General features: G+C 35.3%; 1 pseudogene; it reads left to right on the forward strand.

Moving 5' to 3' along the window:
- Positions 1–15,697: 15,697 nt before the first annotated feature.
- Positions 15,698–16,811, forward strand: LOC149143182 (phospholipase A1-Igamma2, chloroplastic pseudogene; annotated as a pseudogene).
- The last annotated feature ends 4,687 nt before the right edge of the window (positions 16,812–21,498 follow it).

The raw sequence follows: 21,498 nt of genomic DNA on the forward strand, positions 1-21,498 counted from the left end.
GATAAGGAAATTGTCGTTAAAAGGAGTGGGGGGAACACATTTAATGAGCATATCTATGCAAATCTACTACCAAATTATCATATATGAGGAGGATCTAAACAAGATGATGAAGTTTTAAATTCAAAAAGGTTATAAATATGGTAACCCACTTGACATTTGAATACTTTTCTCACTAATATTTCGACTGGTGATATTTTGCTTAAGTGTGAGCCGAGTGCTCTATTGCATGTCTGATTTGGGAGGAGATTGAAAAACAATTTCTTAGACAAGGGCTAGGATTCATCATGACTGCTACACCACCAGTGCATGTCACTAGGTCCAGGTCCCTAAGGAAGCAAACTGTTGCCGCAAGCATGCAAAAGAAGAAGCCTCCAGTTTGGAAATCACCAAGAAAAATCACTAAGGAGAAAATAAATAAGGAGAGGCTGGACAAGGATAGGAAACTGATGGAGCCCCAAGATTCAGATGTAGAAGAAGTGGTCAATGGCATAGAAGATATCGACGCAGAAGATATGGAACTAGTCTTGAGGTTTCCACCCTATATGTCACCACAAAACCTGACCTCAAAGGTTACTAGGGACATAGATGCTATAAAATTCAAAGTATTTATGCCACTATTACCAGATGAAGTGTCGATTGAGGGAGATTTGTTGGCAAAGGTGCCACAACTGCACATGGAGGACTAGAATCTTAAAAATCGGAACAAGTATCCCCAGTTCGAGCCCAACAAATACCAGAAATTAGTTTAGTATGAAGAATTTTGGGTAACAAGGGTCAAACTAATGTGGTGGGTGTTAGCACCTGTCAATCCTACTAGTGACCAGTGATCAAATGTGCTCTTTCAATGTTTTTGTTAGGGTCCTAGATCAAGTTTTTTATGGTTTTAGTAGGTCCTCAAATAAAAAAAAGTTGATCATTGGTTGGTGTGTGTAGGTCAATGCTACTTCCTTCAAAATTCATGGGTATCATTATTCATCATGCTCATATCATATTTCAAGTTTTACAGGTCATGAATCAAGTAAAATTTCATCATATGGGTCTTGGTCCAGGTCTTCACTTGTTTTTTTATCACCATGTGAGATTTAAGTAAAAAGAGCTATGTTTATTATCTTGACTCCTCATATAAAGGGAGTTAGCATCTTAGGGAGAAAATGTAATAAATGTAAAGGTAATACTCCAGTTCATAAAGATATTGCTCCAATCAATGAGGTATGATGCCATGTCATGACATATGCCAAAAAAGGTGTTTATGAGTTTTAAAAGATCTTTCAAGAATTTCTTTCAATCGTCTCATTTGTATAGAGCTCCAATTGGTCATTGAAAGCCTTCCAAGAAACCTTAACATCAATTTCTACTCTCAAAGGGTGTTTTTCATCCTCTTGCTATGTCTTCCTGCCTCACACTGCATTTTGTTTCTTCCACGTTGCATTTTCAGCCTGCCGCTACATTTTCTCCAACTCACTATGTTTCCAGTCTATGAAACAAAGGAACATCTCCAAACTCTCTCTCCTATAAGTGAAGCTCTCCCCAGCTCAGTTACAAGTAATTTTAAGAAAAACATCACCTCCAATCATCAATTTTTTTAGCCTTTTAGTGGGGAACCCTCTCCTAGGGTTTCACACTACTTTCTTGGTTTGGCACTATTGTTTACTTTTCACATAGAAAAACCTAGATCCCTACACATTTTACCCTTCCCCACACTCAAGCAAACCTTCCCTAGATTTCCTCATCCCTCCTCCCAAATTCCCCTAATTCCTAGAGCTAACCCTAGTATATACACTACATTTTTGGCAAAAATTAGGGTTAGGACTGTGTTTTAATTCCTACCACTCATCCCTTCACTCCCCATCTGATTTTCACTTCGCTAAGTCTCCTAACACACCTCCCTACCTCCCCAATTTTTCTTACCCACATATCTTCTCCCTAACCCCTTCATCCCCTCACTTAAATACACTAATCCCAATCCCGTGCTCCCTCTAAAAACTCAGTTTTCCAATCTCTTACACTAGGGTTTTTCTTTGCGATTATAAAAAATGGAGGGAGGAAATAAGCCATATAATAAAGGAGGTCAGGTGTCAAGGTTTGATCCATTTGACTCCAAATAATTTAGGTCTTCAACATTTGTGAGATAATGCTTCCAAAAGGTTGGTTGTTTAGGGTTTTGTGAGAAAATTCAGCAGGTGGGATGCCATTCCAAGTTGACAAGCCTCTTTGCCACCAACTTGAAAAGAGTAAAAGCCACAATATCAAGAATAGACTTCATCATATCAGTAGATGTATTTGAAATAATTTTTAGAGTTTTGAGATCATTTTCCACACATAGGGACAATCTTACTTCAAAATCAGTTTCTGAAGTAACGAAGATGAATTTGACAAAAGTGAAGAAGCTTTTTTCAATAATAAACCACGAAACAAAAAACTCCTTAAGTTTTTACACAGGTATCATAGATTGGGAGATATGCAACTTCCTTGGAGATATATTTCAAAAAATCAAAATTTTCCAAGTTAATTTCTTTTTTTAGTCATGATTTTGTGGCACGAATTCTGAGAAAATGAAAATGAATTTCCAAAAATAATGCCATTTTCTATTCGGATAACTGTAAGAGCTACATTGTGGTAGACAAACTTTCCTTTTAAAAAATGTGACTTGTTACTTATATTATTTTTCTGTTACAATACCACAGGTCAATTCCACGTGTGGATGTCATAATACTATGGGGAAATACCATGGGTGAATGAATACCATGGGTGGATGTCACTTACAATACCATGGGTGGATGCCACTTACAATACCATGGGTAAATTCCATGGGTCGATGAATAAGATGGGTGGATGAATACCATGGGTTGATGTCATTTTGTATTCGGATCATTCCTCCCTCCTTAAGAAGCAATGGTCCCCATTGCATGAAGTTCCCTGCTGCGAAGCCTTTTTTGAATATGAAGTGCCACTGAAGAGAAGGGTTTTATGTGGTTAACCCATAATCATCATGAATGAAGATCGGAGGATAAAGATACCTTGTAATGCTTGTGACCAACTGTGATATTGACAATGTGCGGCCTAGCAAATGGACTTCAATGAACTGTGGGTTTGTGGATGACCCATAACCATAATGAATGAAGATTTTAGTATAGAGATACCCTATAATGCATGTGACTAACTGTGATATTGAAAGAGTGCAGCCTAAAAAATGGACTTCGATGGAGTGTGGGTTTGTGGATGTCCCATAACCATGACAAGTGAAGATCCAAGATATAGATACCCTGTAATGCTTGTGACCAACCATGATACTAACAATATGTAGCCTAGCAAATGGACTTCGATGACAAGGATTTTTTGTGGTTGACCCATAAACATGATGTTGGTTGTTAATGAAGTAGAAGGTGCCTACATAGCCTCAGGTGGGAGGGAACATCTCTAAATAACCCAACTCAATGCTGTTATGCTAAAATTGATGAATGTGAATTAGGTGCCTACTAAAGCAGGGTGGGAGAGCATGTCTCCAAACGGATCCTACTCTGAATGCTACTCCAGAATTAAAACAGACATAACTCAGTCAATATAACTCAAAATATTTATTATAACCTGTTTTTGGAAATAGAAGGACCATTTTTCATCTTCCCATGTGTTGGAAATCCTTATCTGGACACTCTAGAATCTCAGATTTGTGCCGCAACTTTTCTATTGTCACAAAATCTCTGAAAAAATACTTGATTTTAAATCAGAGATATCTCCCTCACTCGGACTCCGATTCAGATGATTTTTTTTTAATATGGGTATTTTTTTGCAAGGAATCTAGATCTGTTACTTTTTTTTTTGTAAATTTTTCATCAAAAATTTCAGATCTGATCTGCAAACTCACCACCCAAAAACATTCCTACAAAAAAAATGAAAAAAGAAAAATTCTTCTCTCTTAGCCCAAGAAAATTCTCTGTGAAGGACGTAGCACATGCCTGAAGTTTGTTTAATATTTCTGCAAAATTTGAAACTAAAATATGCGTCAAACCCTCATTCCCATGGAATCATAACCTGCTTTAATACCACCGATCTGGATCTTAGGGGGAGGCCCCCAAGATATAAAAGATTGAAATGGATCTTGTGGGGGAGGCCCCTAAGATCTGAAGAATTAAAATGCTAGAAAGAAAATGATAGAGCACATAGTAAAGCAAACCACAAAGAATTTTTTTATTAAAATTGATAATAACTATAATGGCCACATTGTGGCAGACAAACTATCCATTTACAAAATGTGACCTGTTACTTATAGCATTTTTCAGTTATAATACCACGGGTCAATTCCATGGGTGAATGAATACCATGCGTGGATGTCACTTATAATACCATGGGTTGATAAATACCACGGGTGGATGCCACTTACAATACCATGGGTAAATTCCATGGGTGGATGAGTAACATGGGTGGATGAATACAATGGGTTGATGCCAATTTCTATTCGGATCAAAAACATGACACATGATTTTCTTCAAAACATCGTTATATACAAACACCTCTCCTAGTTTAAAAAAAAATATCATGGTTAGAGAGATATTTCTCCATTTTGTAGGCCTATTTTTTGCATAAAACCCAGAAAGTTTACACAAATTTTGTCCAAAAAGGTAGTGTACCCCATGCTACGTTTTTGTTGGGGGGCTCCAATTGACAAAAGGTTTACATTTTTCGATTCCTTTTAACCTCCATATCAAAATTATCCAACCAAGTTCCACTTCAACACATTCTGCCAAGTCAAAGAGTCCAAAAAGTAGTGAAAGAACACCTTTTTGCCCTGTTTTTCAACAACACACTATGTTTTTGGAGTATTTGTGGGAGAATTTTATTTTGGAGATCTTGGAGCAGTATTTTTTAGTGCTTGAGGGTTTTATTATGTATTAGACATGCAAATATTTCTCCACCATTTTACAGATCTTGATTGGGAGCATGGGAACCACTCAAAAAGCCTTTTGTAATCAACACACTCCATTTTCTGTAGACATGCTACATTTTCACACAATTCGCTACATTTTTGCCTGGAAGTGATTTTTTTTTACATTTCTCAATCAAGTTTGAGTTTTCTTGATATAATTTCTCATTTATGGTGTTGTAATGATGTATTGGGGTGTAATTATGTTTGTTAAAGTAAAAATTGAGTAGATTCATGCTTGTAAAGGTTTCCATGGTCAAATGAATCAGTTTTAGGCCAATTTGGGAGTTTGTTTTAACCTCCCTAGTCATTAGGTTTGGTTAGAGAGATTTTTGTAAACTGATTCTATACTGAGAAATTCGACCCCTGAGAGAGGGGGATGTAGGTTTTGATCTATATGTAACCCAATCTAAGCCATAGAGAGGTTTTGATGCTTGAGAGTCTTTTGGAGCCTTTGTACTTGATCACTTTGTAGTAATGCAAGCCAATTGCAATCATTATTAAGAAATTCATATGGTATGATCTTATGGTAGTGTTTTTCTTTTGTGATTCACTTTTATGAATGTTTAATGCATCTTCCTTCCATTTCTATGCTTTCAATGATCTTCCTATGAGTTTTATGAACAAAATTCTTAAACCTTAAGCTTTGTTTTGATAAGAAATTCATATTTATGTTATCTATCTTCTGATGAATGAACTCATGCTTTCCATGCTCATTTTGAACCTATGTTTTTCAACCCTACACTACATTGACAAAGCCTTGAAGCTCCATTGAGACATACCTATCTTTCTCCTTTGTATTTCTACAACTGAATTTCTTTTAAAGCCCTAGCCTTGGTTCCCTGACTCATGTTTCATCTAGCAAAACCTTAAATTTCAAAACCTTTCATAAGCTCAAATATTTATCCTAATATCTTTTTCCCACTCCAGTCATATTTGGTTGTGAGATTTATAGAGAGAGCCCTCTCTGTTTTAGCAGGGCTAGCTACTAAACCCTAAGTGGTCTGAGGTTACTTTCTTCGACCTCCTTTCTTAGCCTTGGGATATTGTAGAGGATAACATTTTGGTGTTGTTGCCAAGGAACACGAGATCATATATTCCCTGGGAAAAAACGACAAGGATTAGATCTGATTGTTGATGGTGGATAGTGGTTAGATAGAGGAAGGCTGAAATTGTTCACCTGGTGAATCCAAATTAGTTTCTAAATTTAATTCGATGACTCCACTTGAGGACGAACCTTACCGAAAAAAGAATGAAAGGAAAATATGGGAAGATTGGGTGTTCAAGTTGGAATTTCATCCAAGACACCATGTTCTTTGTCATAAATTATTTCTTCTCTTTTCCCAAGAATCTCAAGAAGGTTTTACAAATTATACTATATTTGAGAAAAGATCCTAGACTTGCATTTAATTCCTTTACTTTGAATATTGTGAATACAAATTCTCTGTATGCCTTTGATCTTGGTCAAGACCCTTCTTTTGAATCTTATGATGACCATCTTCAGCTTGATGACCGTCAAGAGATCAAGACTAATCCTATAGATTTTGTACATACTCCTATACCTTGTAAAATTCCAGATAGATACAAGCCACTCATCTTACCTCCTATACTCCATGATTTCCCTGAAAATTATTACAAATATCTTCCCACGTTTGATGGAGAATATGGTAACATCATTGTTGAAAAACACATTCATAGTTTTGAAACTTTTCTCGGCCTTTTTTAGGTCGAGTAAGATGATGTTAGTATCAGGATTTTTTCTTTATCTTTACAAGGCAAAGCTAAGAAATGGTTAAAGAACTTACCAGATGCAAACATTTTCGATTTCCATCAGTTTGTAAAAGTATTTCTTGATAAATGGATGATCAAGAGGAATTCTTTTATGATTGTAGATGAGTATAATCATTTGGAAATAAAGACAGGAGAAACAGTGCAACACCTTTCAGCTACATTCAATTAAGTATACCATTCAATGCATGTTGATATAAAATAGCCTCCTGGTTTAGCTCTCTTACACTACCTAGATGCCTTTGATCCAAAAATGGCATTTCAATTGAGAGAAAGTAACACTGCAACACTCGAACAAATGCAGGACAATGCAATAGTCATGGAAGCTAATTTTCTAGTCAAAATTGAAGGAAAAAGAGAGGGAGCACATAAAGAAGGAATGCTTGACATTTCCAGAAGTGAAGATCGATATTTTGGTAAGAAAACTGGAAGAAATGATACAAAATATCATCATGAGAGATGAACTTTTTGTTCAAAAACACCATGTCCCACGCATTGCAGAAGAAGAAGAGGTTTCCATCCCTAACCATTATCCTACTTATTCCAGTTACAATAGATTAGAAAATGATTTTTTATGTAATCATTTATGGACAATCATCGAAATGGATTTGTAGATAAACTCGTAGAGAACCAATTTGTTGATCTAATGTGTATGCCTGATGTCATTTCTTATAATGATGAGTTACCCAAGTATGATCAGTATGGTGATAATTATGTTGCTGAATTAAAGGCTGACTCTTCAAGGAAATCAGTGACAAGTTTTTGGGAGGAAGAAGTTCAGTTAGAACAACTCAAATATAGCACCCAGCCTATACATATTAGCTATGACAGAAATTAAGAAAGTGTAGAAAATTTCAAAGAAGGTGAAAGGTATTTACGTATATGTTTTACTTCATTTCAATTACTAAGTGAAAACTTTCCTAAGATTAGAAATCATCAATCTTTTAGTTTTCATGTTGAGCATGAAGAAGACAATGAACTTCTTGATCAAGACTCCTTACCATTGCGTTTCTCCTCATTTGAAAAAATAAGAGAAACCTATAAGAAAAGAGATAAGTGAGTTGTCAACAACATAAATGGAAAACATTCTCATGAATCGGTTGAGGATGTCACTTGTGATATGGAAGCTTCTTTCGCTCTAGAATCACAACCACTGAGTTACATTGAGTTTGAAATCACAGATGAAAGTTTAGAATCTAAAACATATTGTGAATTGATGTCGGATAATTCTATACCATTAAGTTTTGATTCATTTTAGTTTTTGAAGAAAATTTTTGATAGTATCTCTTAAGCAAAGAACGACAAGCCTATAGAAAATCATATAGTCTCATTGGAACCAATGTATAGTAGGTTGCAACAGTATTCAATAGTGAATGATATCTGTTGTCAAAATCCTTCTTTATTAGCTAACTATGAACTTAAAAACAGAGAAAAAAACTTGATCAAAAAACTGTCTTCATTGTCTTGTTCAATAGGAATCCAAAAATTTGCAGTCTAAATCTATTTCGCTTGAGAATGACAAACCTCATTTTATAAAACAACCAATGTCTAAAAAGGAAGAAGATTCTTGTCTTGTTGTTGATCGTCAAGAAAAGGTAGTCATTTATGAGTTTCAAGATCCTTTTGTTGAATTGCTGCAGTCATCAAGGGAGATGAATTTTATTGTATTTATGGATCATGAGCACATTTTCAGTGGATACTTGCAGTTGTTTTTTTTGTGTGTGCTCTCATGGTAATTGTGAGCAGGATTCAAGTAAGTAGCCATTTCCTGGATTGGTTACATTGGAGGGATCATAACATAGTTACCAATCAAACAAGAACTATTACCTCAAAACAGGTAATTTAGCCCAAAACCCCAAAAAAACATGAAAAAACAGGCTGAAAACGAAAAGTGTTGATATGCTAGAATAACATTTTTTCTTCTCGGTACATTTTCAAAAAAAAATTAAAATGGTAGTAAAAACCAAATTTTTGTGTGCAAAAAACACCCTGAAAAAAATGTTGATGTTCGAATAACTTTTTTTTGCCCAAGGTTAATTTTCAACATTTTTTAATAATGACGTTAAAAATAAAATATCATGATTTTGAAAATCTTTAAATTTCTAATAATTTCAAGCATGAACATGACAGAAAATACTTATAATTGTTTTCAACCATAGCATTAAAGATTAAATATTCATGACTTAGAAAAACATTAAAATATTGACAATTTTTCAGCCATGGAATTAAGACCAAAGATTATGACTACAAAAAAATATTAAGTTTTCAAAATACTTCAAATAGGAAATTATGAAAAAAATAATATGACTAAAAAACCTTAAAAAAAAAAAAAACAATAAGAAAGCCAAAAGAAAAGAAGCCAAAATTAACTTGTGAAAATAAAAAACTAAAAAAAAATAAAATACCAAATAATTGAAATATTCAAAAAAATAACACAAAAAATAATACAAGAAAACAAATTTTCAAATATTGCAAAAAATTAAAAACACCAAATTAAAAAAAATAATAATAACTAATAAAACATAAAATAACAAATAAAACATATAACAAAAGAAAATTAAATATAAAAAAATATCTAAAAAGAAAAGAAGAAAAAAAACATTCAAGATGTATAAAGAAAAATAAAAAATCAAAATTTACTCGTTAAAAAAAAAAAAAAATGGAAAATATTTCAAAAATTCAACATAATTTAAGATTAAAATTAACAACAACAAATAAAAAAACATATCTTTTTGAAGTAAAAAAAAAAAATAGAAGCAAATAATTTTAAAAAAATGAAAATGAATATAAAAACAATAAGAAAATTAAAATATATATTAAAAAATTAAAAACAAAATGAAAATAAAATATTTAAAAAATAAAAATAAAAATATTATAATACAAATCATTAAAAAAAAAAAGAATTAAAAAAAAAAAACAAACAAACAAACAAAAAAAACAAACAAACAAACAAAAACAAAAAATTGAAAAGAAAACCTTGGGTGGCAGGCACCAATTCCTGGAATCAGCCCCTGCCACCCCAAGGCCCGATTTAAAAAATAAAAAAAAATAAAAATTAAATAATAGAAAAAAAAATAAAAACAAAAATTGGAAAAAAAAAAAAACCCTAGGGTGGGACAAAATGTGGGCCCCGCACAACCTTAATCATGACAACAAATCGATAAATACCAAAAGAGATAGGGACTATGCTACTATGCAACTATCACACTTGTTTATTTGTATCTGTATCCAAGTGATTTCAAATAATTATCCTTGCAAGAGAAAAGGAATAATATATTTCCATCACATTGAAAAGAATATAAGGACATTCAGAGTTTCTTTTGTCATGATTCACATTTTACACATGTTAGAAACTTATTTTTAATTGGTGCATTATTTTAACTATGCGATAATTTTCATATTTTTTATAAGTTTTGTTTGAAAGTTAAATTTCAATATTTAGGAGTTAAATTTTGTAGATGGGCTCACTTTCCATGCTTTTTAACAAAAATATTGGTTATGTTCCATTTTTTTAAGTGGTTCATCAAATTTTATAAGGTAAGATTATTTTCTAGAGGATTATTTATAAGGTAAGATTATGTGATCTTCTCTCCCATTTTCTAGAGGAGTCATCCTATAGGTATCTTGATTTGGAAGTTTGGCACTAGAAAGCAAATCAAATGGATGAGTAATGGCCCTTGAAGGAGGTAAGCCAGCTAGTAAGTTGGATGGTATCAAATTTGGATATTGCGGAAGTAATTTCTACACCTATAAAGGGGTATTTTTTACTTAGTTCATTCTTTTCTTGAGGGTAGAATAGATAACAAATCTCACCCTTTCATGCCTAGGACAATTTCTTCCAACCCATGTTAATCAAGGATAGAGTTATTAATTTTGATGACTCATATTCATTAAAAGGCTTCAAAATTTGGCATTTTCCTTCATCTTGTATCTCATATATGTTTTCTTTGCCATGGTTAACTACATTCCAGTCATATTGCTAAGATATACCTAATAGTAATTCAAAAGTATTTTGGAATTACGTAACACAAAACCTTTTCTAAATAAGGACCAATTTTGAGGTCAACAAAACAAGATTGACTTACAAAACACTTTTATCCTTTTTCAACAAGGGAAATAGTATAGGGATGTGATTTTGGAATGTAAGAAATTTGTAAATTTTTCACTGCGTCTGTACTTACCAACTTATCAATAGATCCTCCATCTAAAATCACCTTGCACACCTTGTCCATTCTAAGCATTAGATAATCTAATGTTCCCTGCGTGTTTCACAACATGTGCTTAGCCGACACTTTAGGATCTATTAACTATGGTGATAGTTTCTTTACTAATGCCTACAAGTTTTGGTGTAATGGCAATTGTGATTTTAACAAAAGGCATCAAAGTCAAATTTCTCGAGTTCAAAACACCTCCGACTCACACTAGAGTGGATATTGTTGTGAATTGGACAATCCAACACTCCGCATGTGTTTCATGACATCTACTTAACTGCCCCTCAAGGATCTATTAATTCTGGTGATCTATTTACTAACACCTACGGGTTCTGTTGTAATAGAAACCATTATTCCAACAGTCCTTGTATCATTTTTTCTGAAACTTATTCTTCCTCTTCTAATACTATTTACGAGTTACTTTATTCCCATAGATCAAGGTCCTCCTCAACATCAAATTCTCTCCTCTCTCTACCTACACTTCTTTTGTTCAAAGTTCCTTCCCTTCTCCTTCTTAGGCTATCGTCACCCTTTTCGAATTTTGTGGAAAATATACAACCTTATGGGGTTCACTGCATATATAAAACTTTAACAATTTCCAACTCCAAGAAAATGATCGTCCTACTCCCCTACTTTGAAAATATAGATTAACATTATCCAATGCTTGTTCTTCATTGGTAGGATTGGAAAAATCTTCCTCTTCCTCTACGTATTTTTTTGCCACCCATTTCATTGCCACTTTGTCCTTCCTACTCAACCTTTCCTATGCTTTCAAGAAAAACTAATATACTTCATCCACGGAATTCACTTTGATAATGGTCAATTCATCTTAGACTTGAAATCCAAGAGAATTGATGTATCTTGTTATCAGATGCTCATAATCCTCTTGCAAACCAGTGATGATGTGCAACCTCAAAATTTCTTCATTAAGAGTAGGATGGATAAAAAAATTTATTTTATATTTTGATATTATCTAAAAATCCTTTGTTGATAATCTAAGGGGATAAATTTAGCATTCAAATGTTTTAGCATCTTTTGTAACATCTTGATCTTCTCTTTTCCTTGATTCTTCTAAACATTTTGTGATTTTTCCCACATTAGAGTGGCATGACACTTCATTTTGTAGGATAGAAATTTGACCCTTCATGGAGTAGTTTCCTCAATTTCTTACATATCATAGTATTCTCTAACTCCTAAATCCAATCCATAAACAATTCTAAATTTAATTCTCCTATAAGATTAGGGACTTCAAGCATAGTTTTTGTTCCTTGTTTGGCTATAGCTTCAATAAGCCTCTCCATGGATCTATGACCCCAACCGAAACCATTTGAACTTCCAACTCTTCTTCAAAATCCTCTTTTTCTTTACACTTCACATTTCTCCAACCCATTCTTCCCCAATAAATTCCCCTGTGAGCTATCATTATTTTCTCTAATACAAATCTAATAGAATGCTTCACCTCTGGACACTTCCTAATCTATTGCAAGCCATCTAAAAACAAACTATAATATCAAATAACTTACCAAATAATTAATTACAAAATATAAATATATTTACAAACATGCTTCAAAATTTTTACTTAAAACACAATTAAAAAAACATCATCATAAACCAAAATACATCTAAAAAATATATAAAAGCAAAAAAAATCAATAAATAAATATTATAAAAATAATAATAATAATATTTTTTTCCTTTCCTTAAAAATACTTAATATCCTCGAAATAATTAAAATCACAACAAAACGCTATCAAAAGAATCGCTTTCCTTCTCTCCACATATCTATTCTTATTTCTTTCCAACCTCGAATCAAGGAAGGAAAAGAAATAACAAAAACTCATAAATTACTACTAATTCCCGTCAAAGAGCACCGCTCCCTCTATTAACTAAACAAAAATAACTTAGTAGCACTGCTCCCTATATTAACCAAACAAAAATAACTTATTAGCTAAACCATAAACAGAAAATGTTACTAACTAACATAAAAGAAGAAAGCATATGAAACAGCATCATCAAACCCTCAAATATTGAGCAGATGGACAAAACTGAGAGCGTGAAGCGGATCGGTTACAGAAACGGTCAGAGGGTGGATGCTCCCGATCAATAATGCTTTTGTCCTCCAAGTTCTAGGCATATCATATCTTTAAATCGAAGCTTTTGTCCCAGGCTAAAATTTTAAATATGATCAGAGTTTTATCGATAAAATTGATGACAAGGGCTGGATCAAACTCTCAAATTTTAAATATGATCAGAGTTTTATCGATAACATTGATGACGCGGGCTGGATGAAACTCTGAAATTTTAAATATGATCAGAGTTTTATCGATAAAATTGATGACGCGGGCTGGATGAAACTCTGATGATTCACTCTTTATCACTTTGGTGGTTCCCCTCCACATTAAAACTCTCTTTCGTTTGTCCGTAGAGGCCGTAGCATAGCAATTTAGGTTTAGTGTGTCATGTATGGAGGTTGAGGAATTGCCGGGACTGTCAAAAGTGGTTGGAATTTAAGCAAAAAAATTCAAAGTTTTTTGTAGAGGCAGTGTTTGAATCGAGCTTTTGATGGTGGAAATGGATTCAGCACCATTAAAGGCTTCCAGAACACCTAAAATTTTGAAGTTTAACAACCCTAACTTGGATTTGCAAAAATCCTTGCTAGATTTTCTCTAAATATGACTGATCTAATTTTTCTGGGGATATTCCTCCGATTTTAGCTTGCCCAATTTTCAAAGAAAATTAAATTTCTTAGTAGAAATGTTGCAAAGTAGTTTTTTGAAGATAGTAGTAGAAATGTTTGAAAGTAGTTTATAAGGGTGGAAATAGAATTAGTACTATTAAAAATTTTAATTATTTACCAGGTATCTAAAATTTTGAAATTTTGAAATTTAATAATTTTAATTATTTACAAGGTATGTAAAATTTTAAATTTTTGAAATTTAATAATTGTAATATAGATTTATAAAAATTCATGGCAGATTCCATCAAAATCTTACCCAATTTTCAAAGAAAATTAAATTTCTCAGTAGAAATGTTGCAAGGTAGTTTAACTACTAAATGTTTGAAGGTAGTAGTAGAAATGTTTGAAGGTAGTTTATAAGGGTGGCAATAGAATTAGTACTATTAAAAATTAGCTATCTTCTCTTCGTCCTGGAGACACAAAATAGAATGCCAAAACAGGGATGGTTTCGTCACTCTCAGAGATGTGACTCGGTCTCATAATAATACTCTCTTCGTTTTCCTTCTCCGTCAGATGTGAGCAGTGGCGACGGAACCATAGAAAGACACCTGCAAAATTCAATGAAACACGTGCATTTCACCAAATGATTAAAAACACCAATACCGAGTTGTCCGTTAAACAGGTGCATGTGAAACGAGTAAGCATTAGAGGTATAAGATAACGGCAAAGAAAACTTCCCAAAAGTTCATGAAATGGACGGAAGGAGAAGGTGGATACTTACACGGCGCATTAGATGTTTAGACATGAAATTATATCTGAGACATACGCAAATTTGAGCACGTATTCTACTTATGTTTAAACAATGAATTCTCAGTCTAGCAGCGGTGTGGAATTCTTATCCTTATACGACAATGTCAAATTTTCCATATTCAAATTCATGCTTGTTGCTGCAACTGAATTTACTATATAATACCCAGATACATCGTATTCAACCAAGAGCTCTGCTATTTTTTTCAGTAACCAAGAGCTCTGCTATATAATAGTACTGAGCTCTCGGATGCCAACTACGTACATACATGTTAAAACTTAAAACACTATTTTAAAATTGTTTGTCCCATTCTGCCGTGATAAAATTGATGACAGTTGCTGGATAGAAGCTCAAGAGAATTCATTCTTTTATCCTTTTGTCGATTTCCATATTCCACATTAAAACCTGCGCTGTAGTATCCGTACCGTCGCAATTTAGTAATTTCTCTTCGTTTTGGACACAGAAAATAAAAGGGTCAAATCAAGATGGTTTCGTTCGTGTATGGTCACAGCTTTTCTGGCATTCTGTCGTAGGACTGCGTTTCATTTTAGTACTCTCTACATCGTCATTCTGGGTCCGATGTGGGCAGTGGAGACGTAACCATAGAAAGAGACCTCAGTGAAACACGGGCAATTCACCAACATGAGAAAAAAACTGATATGGAGATATCGGTTGAACAGGCGCGCAGGTGAAAAAATATGCAACGTGCAAGTAGTACAGATGGTAGATATTCAGTTGCAAAGAAAACTTCCTAAAAGTTCATGAAATGGACGGAAAGAGAGGGTAGATATTTAGACACGACATCAGGTATTACGACATGAAATTATCACTGAGACGTACGCACGTTTGAATTATTGAATCAGAATATGGGCGCAAACAATGAATTCTCAGTCAATGTCAAGCAACACGGTGGAATTCTTATCCTCATCGGACCGTGTCAAATTTTTCAAATTGGCGAAACTGATCGTCCTGCTGCACATGAATTTAGTGTATGATATCCAGATACATCATATTGAACTCTGATCTCTCCTATATAATGTCATTCAGCGTATCGTGATATGCACATTGAGATTAGCATAGCAGATAAGAGTTCAGCTTGCATACAACTGGAGAGTCTAACACATCATCAGCCTACCCCGTATCTCACCACTTCTATATTTTCAGATTCAGAAATTATGGATCGAATCCTACGTCACTTGTTTTCATTTCTACGAAGGAAGAGCCCTTTGTCTTTGACAAATCAAAGCTTCCCTCGTTTGCATGAAGAGTTGATAACCCCCAATGGGTACAAAAATATGGCCCTTGCTGATATGTGGAAAGATATTCAGGGATCAAACTCGTGGAAAGGGCTATTAGACCTCATTAATCCAGTTTTGAAAGCTGAGATTCTCAGATATGGTAATTTTTCAGAGTTATGTTATGATGCGTTTGATTCTGACCTTTCCATGAATGATTATGGTGGGTGTAAGTATAGCCCCGATAAATTCTTCCAAAGTTATGAAATTGCCGGTGATTTGCAGTGCTGCCCTAAGGGCTATGAAGTGACTAAGTATTTGTACGCCGACACTGATATACTGGGGAGGGAAATAGAGCGACCCGTTTGGATTGGCTTTATTGCAGTGTGCACAGATGATAAAGAGATACAAAGACTTGGGCGGCGAGATATTGTAATAGCGTGGAGAGGAACCCAAACGCTTCAAGAATGGATAGAGGATGCTAGAGATATTTTAGTTCCTGCCCGATTAGCAATTTCTCGTTTCAAGTTTCAACCGCAAGGGCGTCCGAGCCGGATTATCAACTACTGCTCATTTCATCGACAGCGGTGTCCGAGTGGAGGAGGGATTTTTAAGCTGTTACATCTCTCATGGAGAGAATTCAAAATCCGCTAGATATACTGTTATTTTAGAAATTCTTAGACTGGTAGATAAATACAAGCAGGGAAGTCTGAGCGTAACATTAACTGGGCACAGCTTGGGAGCTGCTCTCGCAACCCTAAGTTCATATGACGTTAAAAGAATCCTTATCGAAAATGTGTCGGGACGGCCTATACCTGTAACTGTATTTACATTTGCAAGCCCGCGAGTAGGCAATAGAACATTCGCCCTGCGAATGGAGGAGTTGGGAGTGAAGGTGTTGCGGTTGGTAAACAAGGAAGATATTGTTCCAAAAGTTCCTGGGCTTGTTTTCAACGAGAAGTCATGTGGATGGTTGAGCAAACTGTTCGACTGGCTTCCTTGGACATATTTTCATGTCGGTGTGCAAATCATTCTTGACAACCACGACAAACGTAACCTCGATCCTGCTTACGCCCACAGTCTAAAGGTTTATCTTCATCTGATTGATGGTTATGTCGGAAAGGGTAAACCTTCAAATATTCTGGTCGCAACACTGCCACAAACATCAAATTGATAAACGTAGACAACAAGTAGAACTACAGATGATGGCTGAACCGCGTTGGATTGTTCTATGTACTGTCTTCTTTTATTTTATCAGCGTTTTCTTTGTGAGAAGATAAAATCATTAGATAATTCCATTTAGTGACTATATGAGAATCAAACGCTTCTCTATCATTCCGATAGCTTGTATCACAAGTCATAGCCGGTATAACAATGAAAAAGATAAAATAAATATAAAAAGTTATCTCATCTTGATTGTAATTTCTTTTTTAGTATATCACAATATAAATATAGTTTAGTATATCACAATATAAATATAGTTGATTTGCTGAGATATATTAACATTAAATTTGAATTCTGAGTTAGCTTTTATAGTTGTCGAATTTGGATTTTTATTTAAATTTTATAGAGGGTTTAATGGTTTAAAGATTATTATAGATTCATTGAACATTACATTTATCATCATGTTTTGGGGAGAAATGTAATTTTTTTTCTTAAAATTTAAAAAAGGTAGAAATTCAAGATTGAAAATTACTTATTTATATTAATTCTATAAATTTGATTCCTTTAAAAATTGATAAATCCAAAAGTTACATATCTACCTTCATACATTTTTATTTATAAACTAGCAATTATTTTTAAAAGTTAAAAGATACATCAAAGGAATAGAAAATTTTGGAAGATCATCTTGAAAAACTAGATCACTAAACATAATAGAATAAATATTAGATAAAAGATTATTTGAAAAAGGAAAAATGAGAAAACTCTATGAGAAACTTTTTATTTCAGTTGTTGCTTACTTGTTGATGGAAAATTTATGGATGAAACATTTCATTATGCCCAGAGTAACATGATTGATGGAAAATTGGGTGGTAAATAGGTAAATGAGCACACAATTTATCCTCGAGAATTGAAAAATTCCTCGTTTATCATACTACTATATTGGGCAAGGAAAATTGTGAAGAAAAAATGGATTTATTATAAATGTATATTTATTATACTTATTACTATTGTAATAATAATATTCACTTCACGGAATATAATTATCGTTTAAATTTGAAAAAGATCATCTACATACACCACAAGATATATAATTTTTTTTCCAACTTTCTTGACAAGCAAAGCTACATCATCAAGATCAAATAACACTTAACTACTAACATGTGGTCTTCGTGGATCTGCTGCTAGGGCACGCATCGTGCTGCTGCTGAGCCTGCACTCTCCAGTGCTTGCGGCCTTTGGCCCTTCGCTTGCCATGGCCCCTCCGAATGCAACCCCGGAGGCAGCTCCTACCCAGCTGGCCTTGTCCACCCTAGTCAAATCTTTGCTTCCTCAACGCCCTCGCCCAATAATCTCAAAGTTTGTTAAGAAGCTAAATGTTTTGCAAGAAGTGATTCTCCTCCCTGATCTCCCTCTCATGGCAACACTTTCTCTGGCAGAACGAGGTCTCATCGGACAATTCACTGGTCTCTGGTCCTCTCCGAAGATGGTGCAAAGGTGGGTCAAGCAAAATGAGTCTGATAAAATAAACGACAAAATTTCCATCCGCTTCTATGGGAAAGGGTACTTCACCTTCCACTTCGAATCAAGAGAATACAAGGATCTAATCTTTAGGAACAGACCATATTTCATGGACTCCAGAGGCTTGTACCTCAACAAATGGACCCCGGATTTTGATCTTGAATTGGATGTTCCTAGTGCGGTCCCGGTCTAGTTTCAGCTCCCTCATCTCCCTCTCCATTGTTGGGGAGATGAATCAGTTCGAGCCATTGGAAATGCTGTTGGAAAGTTTATTGATCGCAGTGAGCCAAAGGACAACATGCAAGCTTGTGCACGCATATGTGTTGAAGTTGATCTCAGCAAAGGCCTCCCAGAGGCCATCAAGCTCAAAGTGGATGACTGGACCGACATCCAACAATTGGACTACGAACATATCCCGTTTAAATGCAAGGTATGTCATGAATATGGCCATTTTGCCAATCGCTGCTCTAAATTAGTTGATGTTGAAAATGTTTCACAAGATGAGAAATTGGAAACTGTAAAAAAGAAGAAGACTACTTCCATCCCTAAGGAAAACCCTGAAGCTTCTCCTCCCAAGGCTAATCACACAGCCTCACCCTCCACCTCTTCATTAGATCCTCCTCTCCTCAACTCTTCCACCCCTGCCCCTCCGCCTCGGCCCCCCAAAGACTTCGTTAGAATCATCCAACCCATTTTCTTCCATTTCCCCCGTGAAAATACCCCCCCTACCCCCCCCCCCCCCCACCACCCTCCATGCCTCTATCCCAAGCTGATACTAATGCTCCCATCCCCCCTCTGCTAAATTCTTCTTCTTTTTCCCAAGATCCTCCCTCCACTAGATCAACCAGGAGTTCTTCTAAAGAGCATGGTGTAAATCTGGACACAAAAAAAAAACAAGGGCCAGGAAGGAAGTCTACAAAGTAGCAGAGAGATGAAAATGCTCAAAAAGACATTGCCATGGGTACACAGAACCCCATAGAAACTTACATTTTGGGGAAAAATAGTAAAGAGGCAGCACATAAGGAACAAGGAGGGCGAGCAACTCTCTGTATCCCTCACATTCAATGATGAAAGCCCTATCCTGGAATAGCAGGGGACTAGGGCACCCCTCCAAAATTGTTGCTCTAAATGATCTGATAATTCATGAGAAACCAGAAATCCTAATGCTACAAGAAACAAAACAAGGACACCAAGAAATGAAAGGAATCATTGATCAGCTCAAGCAGTATGAAGGTCGCATATGCGAGTCAAGGGGCACCTCCAGGGGAATTGCAACCCTTTGGAACCACAATGTTTGGAAACACACAATAGATACAATTAGCTAGTATTGGATTAAAGTCACTCTAGAGAGCTTAACAGATAGCAAAATAATTGTTATCTACAATATCTATGCACCAAGTCACTACAGAGACAAAGAACAATGTTGGACATGCCTCAAAGCAGACATAGATGAAGAAGAAAACAACAATATTATCCTTGGTGCAGATCTCAATCTCATACTCCACTCCAATGAGAAAAATGAGGTTGTTTTTGACATGACCCTTGCAGAACACAGTTGGAAACCATCATGCAGGACCACGATCTAGTTGATGTTGCACCAAAAAATTGCAGATTTACTTGGAATAATTGCAAACTGGGCAAAGACAATATCACGGAGCAGTTATATAGGATTTTGGTGAATGTTTCGCTCCTCTCATCTTACTCCACCGCATACATTGTTGTACTCCCCTATTCAACGTCTGATCATTATCCCAAAACTCTTTTTCTCGAAGCCCACTGTCCCTTAGGGCCCATTCCATTTAAATATAGTCCACTGTGGAGCAATATTCCAATTTTCGATCAGATTGTCAAATTCACATGGAGTCAGCACATAGAAGGGTCGTCGAGATACATATAGGAAAACAAGCTGAAAAGGACCAAACGTAACTTGAAGGAATGGGCAAAAAAATATTACAAGGAACCTGAGAAGGTTAAAACTGAAATAAAAAGCAAATTGGAGAAAGTTCACAGCATGATAGAGGAACGAGGGCTTTCCCAGGAATACACAGCACTCGAAGGTGATCTCTACTTCTAGCTATATCGTGCCAATAGAGCGGAGGAGAAAAAATGGAGAATAAAATCGAGATAGCTATGGCTGCAAGGAGGTGACAAAAGCTGTGCCTTCTTCCATAAGAAGGCCACTGTCAGTAAAATTAGAAACAATGTTACCTCCATCACCGATGCTGAAGGCAATCTCCAAACCACACAAGATGCTATTAAAAAGGCTTCCTTAGAACATTATAGCATCCTCTTAACTAAGACAAAAGAGGCTGAAGATTACTCATATGTTCTACAACACCTTCCCATGAAGATCAGTGAGGAAATCAATGAAATCAAACCAAGGAAATTGAAGAAGAAGAAATAAAAAGAGCTATCTAGACGCTTCAGCTAGACAAGGCTCCTGACCTAGATGGTTTCCCCATCTGCTTCTACAGAAATTATTGGAGAATAATAAAAAAAGACCATGTTAAGATGATAAAATGGGCCCAACACAAGTGCAAAATCAGAGGTTTCACCAATGCCATCCATCTTGCCCTCCTCCCTAAAGAGAATCGACCTTCATCTTTCTCCTGATTTCAGCCCATTTCACTTTGCAATTCCTCATATAAAATTCTAACCAAAATCCTCGCTTCTCGTCTTAAACCTCTTCTCCCCTCGTTCATCTCTGAGAATCAAGGAGGCTTCTAGACGCTTCAGCTAGACAAGGCTCCTGACCTAGATGGTTTCCCCATCTGCTTCTACAGAAATTATTGGAGAATAATAAAAAAAGACCTTGTTAAGATGATAAAATGGGCCCAACACAAGTGCAAAATCAGAGGTTTCACCAATGCCACCCATCTTGCCCTCCTCCCTAAAGAGAATCGACCTTCATCTTTCTCCTGATTTCAGCCCATTTCACTTTGCAATTCCTCATATAAAATTCTAACCAAAATCCTCGCTTCTCGTCTTAAACCTCTTCTCCCCTCGCTCATCTCTGAGAATCAAGGAGGCTTCTTGGCCAATAGACAAATTTCTAACTCCATTCTTCTTGTCCAAGAGGCTATACACTCCAGCCAAACTAGGAAAGAAAAAGGTTTCATTTTAAAACTGGACTTAGCCAATGCCTTCGACCGAGTTAGGCACTCATTCCTCTTTGTTGT

This window comes from Pinus tabuliformis, chromosome X (assembly GCF_031772625.1).
Source record: "Pinus tabuliformis cultivar Carrire ecotype Pingquan chromosome X, CPIR1, whole genome shotgun sequence".
Lineage (NCBI taxonomy): Eukaryota > Viridiplantae > Streptophyta > Pinopsida > Pinales > Pinaceae > Pinus > Pinus tabuliformis.